Source organism: Artemia sp. Qi Xiang Cuo, chromosome 6, assembly GCF_049724085.1.
Source record: "Artemia sp. Qi Xiang Cuo chromosome 6, ASM4972408v1, whole genome shotgun sequence".
Taxonomy (NCBI): Eukaryota; Metazoa; Arthropoda; class Branchiopoda; order Anostraca; family Artemiidae; genus Artemia; species Artemia sp. Qi Xiang Cuo.
In genome coordinates, this window is record NC_142799.1 from 62,208,607 (window position 1) to 62,217,140 (window position 8,534).

Sequence of the window (8,534 nt, forward strand, 5' to 3'; positions counted from 1 at the left end):
ATCAAAAGAATATATTGGGTCCACTTCGCTCTTTACTTAGGCAGCACTATCACGCTGTTCATGGAATTTTGTCTTGAGATTTCATTTATACAGTACCGAAAGTGCCGATTAGACCATGTAAGCCCCCCCCCCCAAGAATTTAGCCTATGGGCACCCATGGTTTCTTCAGACTCCATAAGGGAATCCCCTGCTCCTAATTGAGGAGGGCACATACGTAAGATTTTACAAAATACTTTTTGAGACTTGATTTTTGTTACAATGCATTTTTTCTCAAAGGATCATTATTTTCTAATGATTTTTGTCCCTGTTAGGACTCTAAGGACCAATTTCCATCCAATAGAGTTGTGGTTTAATCAAACCGTCCATGAAGCCCTTTCCAATGTTCTGTCTCGTCGAATACATTATAGGAAATAACATTTAAACGCAAGGAGATTCCCATTTATCACGCATGCAGAATGATGATTGCGTGTTTCCTAAGGGTACAGTAATTGACGCGCAGACGGGAAGTCAATTACTACCAATTTTCTATCACCTGTTCGTCAAGTTTTGCTTTAAAGATTATTACCAAATAATACTGCGCGTTGCTGTTAATGTATTTTTATTCATTTTTTGTAATAAAGTTGAAAGTTGAAAAGTTGAATAAAGTTACAAGACGCTTAAATAGTGTAAACTTTCACATATTGAAGATTTGCCCTGGAACAAAGAGTCTAAAAAGACACAGACCGTTGTACACACAAAATTTCTTAATAAAAACAAATTACAAGCATTATCAAAACACAGAAAAAAGCAGTTAAAAACACGACGAATGAAAAAAAAATGCGTGAATTAAAAAAGAGGGGAATCCTAGCAATGATTACAAAATCCTAGCATTTTTTTTTAGTAATTTTTTAGTTTTTTAGCATTATCAAAAAACAGAAACAAGCAGTTAAAAACAAGACAAACGAGAAAAAAATACGTGAATTAAAAAAAGATGGGAATCCTAGCAATCATTACAGAGGGAGGGGTTGATATTAAAGCTAAATTTAAGCCATATTAAGAGCCACTAGCGAAAATACAGTGTTTTTTTCTTAGACAAAATTATGCAATGGAAGAACGAAACATGAAAAAACCTGATATGGGCTAAAATATAAGCAAAACTTGCGTGAATTAAAAAAGGCATGGGTCCTAGCAAGCAATTCCAGGGAGTGTTGATATTAGAGGTAAATTTAACCCTATTATACATAATACTTTATTATTTCTGAGAAATAAGACAAAATGCTGCGTTTCTTTGAAGGGGGGGGGGCAAGAATATGTCCTCCCCCTGGTTGAGACTCACACATTTGAATAGTATTTTCTCTTCACATTTCACGTAAACTTGTTAGAGGTAATTTTTTATGTCCTATTGAGAGCTTTTAATGGAAAACTCCCTAATCAAACCCCAACCCTTTCATGATGCCCCCGCCCCCCTAGAAAACCCCACCAAACCACCATGTAACTACCCCCTGCCATTGAACTTGGCATCCCCCTGATCACCCTTATGACATTTTCATTTTTGTCACTCCAAAAATAAGCATGTGAATCTAAATTAAACACTGTCTTTTATTGAACAGATGGACTCGACATTTCATTGTTAGAGCGTGATAATATAAGCAATTCGCACCACAGTGCCACACTATTACTGGTCTGTGGCGCCCTCTTACATCGCCTCGTCACCCCCAAGACATTTCAGACATTTGTTGTTAAAAATTATGCTTCAACCCATTGATTCAATTTTTTGCAAGCCAAGCCTATCACGGAGCTCCTCAAAACACAAAACTCCATCACAGCATTACGTGCCTGTCCCCGCTGTCATTCATGCGGCACTCAGGAGCTCCTCAAGACGCATCACTCCATCAGAGAATTACGTGCCTGTCCCCACTGTCATTCACGTGCACCCACCCTCATCTTCCCCTAGGACATCAACCTATGCCTCCAAAAATAAGCTTGTGAATCTAAATTAAACACTATTTTTATTGAAAAGTAGGATTCGGCATTTCATTGCTAGGGCGTGATACTCCAAGCAACTCACGCCTTAGTACCAAACTATTCCTACTCTACGGCACCCTCTGACACTGCCTTATCACTCCCAAGACATTTCAGACATTTTTTGTTAAAATTATGCTTCAACCATTGATTCGAGTTTTCGCAAGTCAAGCCTATTACGATGCTCGTCAAAACATATAACTCCACCACAACATTGTGCGCCTGCCCTCTCTGTCATCTACGTGTTCCCCCTTATCACCCCCTATGACATTTGCAACCTTTTCAGTGCGAAATAAGCATGTGAATCTAAATTAAACGCAGTTTTTTTTTATTTGAACAGCGGGACTTGTTATTTTATTGCTAGATTGTGAAAGTCCAAAGCATTTCACGTCACTTGGAATTTAAAACATTTCTTGAACGAGCATTCTCCTTATTTCAAAGGTACTATATAAATCGGAACTTTTGCCCCGCTCCCGACTCCGATTCAACATTTTAGATTCCACCAATTCCTTCCACTAATTCCAAGATTTTGTAAGTGAATGCCTCTGTGGTAATCTATGGCTGCTAGCTGTCACCCCTCTGGCACATATTATCACGCATAAGGGTTTTTCAACCTTTTTCTCCCACAACAATAATTTATAAACAAAAAAATTAACATTTTTTATCACTGGAATTTTTCCCTTCTATTGCTAGATTGCAAAGCTCAATGACAATTCCCAGTCTGTTAGACTCGATGGCTAGCATGTGACACCGTCTTGTGTGCATTATCCCGCATAAAGTATTTTCAGCTATTTTCCTTTAACACATCCATTTACACTAGAATTGATCGTTAAAAGTTAATGAAAAACCCCCAATAACGTATCTTTTAAATAAATAAAAAATAAATAAAAAAATAAACAAAAAATAACATACCTTTTTGATGACTCCTGTCAATTAAGGCCAGCATGACACAATATAATGTCTCCTATGATACCCTCCGGCGAACATCCTAAGAATCACAAATTCTTACTACAAAATACAAAACACTATTAAAAAACAAAAATAATTCTTACAAAACAAAAAATAGATATCAAAAGTATCACAAATTCTTCTTACAAAATGCGAAATAGTTCCTTCAAAACAGAAATAACTCTTACAAAATACAAAAACTTACAAAATACAATACACAACATTAAAATAGTTCTAACAGAATGAAAAATAGTTCGTGCAGGACACAAAATACTTGCTACAAAATTCTAAAAACATCCCAAATACTTCTTATAGAATACAAAACTTCAAAAGTAATCCGAATTACACCTAAACAACAGAAAAAACTTTTACAAAATACAAAAATACTTTTTACAATTCTAAAATAGTTCTAACAGAATGAAAAATAGTTGGTGCTGAACACAAAATACTTACTACAAAACACAAAATTCTAACAACATCCCAAATATTTCTTATAGAATACAAAAACTACAAACATAATCCTAAATCACTCCTACAGAACAGAAATAACTCTTAAAAAATACAAAAATACTTTCCACAATAATAAAATAGTTCTAACGGAATGAAAATACTTGGTTTAGAACACAAAATACCTGCTGTAAAACAAAAAACTCTAACAACATCCTTATTACTTCTTATAGAATACAAAAACTTCAAGCATAGCCCAAATTACAAACAAAATAGAAAAAAAATACTTTGTACAATTCTAAAATAGTTGTAGCAAAACGAAAAATAGTTATTACAGAACTTAAAATACTTGCTACAAAACACAAAATTCTAACAACATCCCAAATACTTCGTCTAAAATAAAGAAGCTTCAAAATCTATAGGATTATCAAAATAATCCTATATAGGATTTATCAAAATCTTTCTATAGGATTTATCAAAAGATAGATTGTAGAGTGGGATTCCATTTACTTCGTAGACAAGAGATGAAAGCCCAAACATTTCCAATTTATGTGGGCATCCAGTCCACGATCCTATCGCACTAGCGCTTTTTACAAATGCCGAGGCCAGTTTTGACGGAATTTCGCCATTGATAAGGGATGAGTCAGTGAAGGTGCGTGACCCCATGGCAATATGATGTTGATTGGTGATTATATGAGGAACAAGTAGTTTAATATTATTTCCACTGGCTCTCAGTTTTTCCACTGCCAAAGCAACAGAGCTCAAAACTTGTTGTTTGCGTACATGAAGTATTACCGAGGTGATAGAGAGAGTCATATCTGGATTGGCAGCAAGTTCTTTTCTTAATATGAAATTGGATAGAGCAAGAATCAATTTTATATCCACTTTAACATTGGTTGGTAGCCATTGGGGGTATATAAAGTGTGCCATTGATGTAGATACTGATTTGACGAAATAAATTATGTAATATACAATTTTCATAAGATATTCCATCGGCAAGAATTAGTAATGTATTATCGGATTTCCGAACTTTCATTTGTAAATCTATAAATGTCGAAGACATGTCCATAAAATAGTCTTCATTGGAGTAAATTTGAAAGTTAATATCATCGGAGAGGGGTTGTTGAGGATAAAATTGTTCATAGTATCCATGTTTTACACTCACATCTACATTTTCTGCATTGAATAGATTCAATGAGGAGGTGATTGAAGGCTGAGAATCCTTATGCAGTAGGTAGGACATCTTAAGAAAATAAATCTAGTTTCGATCTAACAATTCTCTTCCTGGGGCTTCTTCTCCTACTGTTTACAGTTCGTGTCGGCTTTTTCATTCTTCTCTTTGACAGGAATGATGTCTTACGTTTCTGACCTGAGTAGAGACTGATGAGTGATACACTGTTTCTCGACCTTTTTAAACCTTTTCCATTTTGTTTTAATCTCTCGCCAAGGGTTCGTGCACTGAACCTGAGATTTTCCGAAGCATTTTTTTTAAAATCCTTGCCAGACCTCCAATCGTGTAGTGTAGCGGATGCGAAATCTGTCGCAGCCAGTATAGTATATTTTCTAACCAGAGTTAGTGCAGAGCGAAAGAGCTTGGCAAACCAACTGCCAAGACCATAGCCAGACGTCAACGAGGGAACTTATTTATGGTCCATTCCATTACCCAATTGTCTTGGACAAAGAGTATTAATATAGCAGTCAATATCAGGACAAATGAATACCACTTTTCTATTAGACATTTTTTTGTTGTTGAACGATGGGTTGAAAATGGCATGTAATCACGGCCAAACTTTTTGATATTTCTAGGGGATCACCTATTTCAGTTCTTAGTGTTAACTGACAGAGTTCCAAATAGGAAGTGTTTATGGGAATATACTGAAGATGCTTTATATTGTAGGGGTGAATATGTTCTTGATTGGTTTTTCGTTCAAGAACTCGTAGGAGGGGAACATTGCTATTGCCAACCCGGAATGTTTCCATAAATGAAGCGTAGAGAAATACACAAGTGTCTTTGGAGAAGGCAGGTGGGTAGTCAGCAAAAATAAAATTAGCGTTTCCAGCAGTTTTACCGTTGATTATATTGAGCTTAAAACCAAGAACATCTTTTAGATTATCATTGAAAAAAACCTTCTCATCAGCAATGGGTGAAATAATGTACTTGCCCTCTTCCTTTGAATAGTTGAAATGAAAAGCCCCTTTTTTACGAGCGGAAATTCTTTTATTAATAGAACGACATAAATCATTCATACAGGTGAGTTCTTCATTGGGTGATTCAATATATGGATAATTCATAAAATTGATCTTTTGAATTTGTTCTTGATCACCTGAGGGTGGCGGCGGCCAATCATAGGGTATAATTTTTATTTCATATTTACAATCCTTTCTTAGAATGTCATATGTATCTTTGAGAATACAGTCGACAAGAGCCACTTCATACTTTCCATCGAATTTGATGGCGGGAGAGAGTTTCATCCAAAAATCACTTGTTCTATTCAAGTCATTGTAGAGAGGATCAGAATTATTGGACATAAAAGTCACATAAAAATCATTGGGCATTAACAATATCTTCAACACTGACCCAAGAATCAAAATCTGAGTTGTATCCTAGCCAGCGAACAAGCAACTGTCTCTCGCCCATACGAGTACGACTCTTTAATATCTTTTCAATTTGATAAATTTCACTAGTGTTTCTAACTTTTTGCAGTTCACATTCAGAAAAACCACCGGGAATCTTATCATCTTTGGTGTCTCGCAGTCGATATGTCGTGGGTGTAGTGTCTAGTATTTTGGACACTTTAAAAAGTTCAGTGCTCCATAAATAATTTTCCTTTTCAAAAATATTGGTGGTTCTATTAATTCGAACAGTATCAGAAACATTGAATTTCTTCTTTTTCTTCTTCTCATTGCCATTGGAATATTGCTTTAGAAAAGTATCAAATGTATTTTCACTGCAATGAGCTTCCCGAGGGCTTGAGTTGGACAGAGATCGATGGGGTCGTTGGTTATATATTTCCATGATTCTATTTAAATCATGAATAAAAGCAGCAGTATTTTTCAGTGTACAATATCTTGAAATTAATAGACGAATCATATTGCTAATAAGACTTTTGGGGAAGTTTGAAGCGTTTAGAAAGGTGTATAGATTATTGTCAAATGATAAAAGTCTTTTACGATTCGTCACCATATCACAAATTAAATCAACTAGATTATAACTTTTTCCCTGAATTATAATTCGTTTCCTTGTGCTATCGACCTTAACTTGATCATCAGTTTCCAACATAAAATATGCTAATACTCTTTTACTCTGTTCTCGATAGGTCACTGGCACTAGGTTCCCAATTGTAGTCACTATGGAATTCAATTTCTTCTCCTTTGATTGTGCAGAATCTTGTGATGTTTCCTGTTTAGGGGGATCTATGACGATGACGGTGGGTCTCTCACGATAAGGTCTATGTTTGTACACACGTCGCAATGCATCTTGAAGTAAAACTAGCTTTTTATCATCAGCAATACTCTCATCATTAATGAATTTGCTTAGATTGTCTTCAAAATAATTTACGGGCGAGAGGAGAAGTTCAAATGGCGTCAATTTATAGGGTTTAGCCATTCTCTAGAGAAAACTATTTACAAGTCCTGCAATTATTGGCAGTAAAAGTGTAAAAAGGCTACCGCCCGCTTGAAGGAGACGTTTCCTTTAAAAAAATTTTCCCTTGTTTTTGTAAGCCAAGGCGCGTACAGTGGAACGATGTTGCTTTGTCTGTTGTCTAACGCCTTCTAACAAGTGTACATTGCCCTCAGTTAAATTAAAACCGAGTTCAGATATTAGATTAATGAAATCATTGTCAACACCATGTTTGAGTATGACCTTCCTGAGTGGAGGTTTTGAAGTACCTAAAACGGAAAATAAATGCCGTTGTTCGTGTAGTTTCTTCAGTGTCATGAAGGCAACTAATAGCTTTTTTTACTATTCGCCGGAAGATATATAGTAATTTCTTTGTAAAAAAATCTGTGACTACACGTAGATCCTTGGGTGTGCTCTGATTAAGATCTAGCAAAATGTACCCGTAGGGCTTATTTGTCGCCTGAGTGTACGCTGACAGCAGAAATTTGGGGACGCCTGGATATATTTGCTTATTGAGTTATTAGCGAGCTAGAATCACGAACAACTCGGTAGATAATATAGATGGTACAATTCAAAGCAAGGGTTCTCATACATTTGCTCTGATGAAACAGATTGTGTAGAACTAGGGTTATGGAAATGTGTTCATGATGAGAGCAAACGGTAAACAGCTGTAGCATTTCCTGTGAGAACTGTTCAATTGATTCAGCCAAATCATCAATAATCAGCCACGAGTTTGGTTCAATACTATTGAAAACATCAAGTCTCCGTATGAACTGTATTGGTATGGATGTGGTGATAGCTTTTATTTGATCGTAGCACTCTTGCCAAAAACTATAGCTATGATAAATTTTCTTTGGTTTTTCGAAAAACATTTTATTACAATTTTGTATTATTTTAGCTAAAAGTGTCGTTTTCCCCGACATTGAGGGACCAAAAAGAAGCGATCTGAATGGTGTTTCAAAGTTATACATAGTGCTGCTGCTTTTTCCAACAGTCGGACTAATGCTAACCGTAAGCCATACATGTCCAATGAATAAATAATAATTTTCCGATAGATCTATCTAGTACGTTAACAAGAACAACAAAAACAATATTTCATTCATTTATTAACATAAAAACAGTTTTCTGTTCAACATGGAGAACAAAATTTATTGAACAAAAACACTTCTGTTCAAACAAGAACAAAAACTCTATTTGTACAACATTTTTTCACTTTTTTTTTCAACAAGAACAACATTTATTAAGTTATAAAATAACACTTCTGTTCAAACAAGAACAACATTTATTAACATAAAAACACTTTTCTGTTCAAGAAGAAGAAGAACAACATTTATTAACAACAACATTTTTTTTCACTTTTTTTTGTTCAACAAGAACAATATTTATTATCAAAAAAACATTTGTTCAACAAGAACAACACACACTATATGTACAACAATAGCATTTATTGTCATAAAAAAATACTTTTTGTCCATCAAGAATAGTACACACATTTTTGTACACACAAACTATTTTT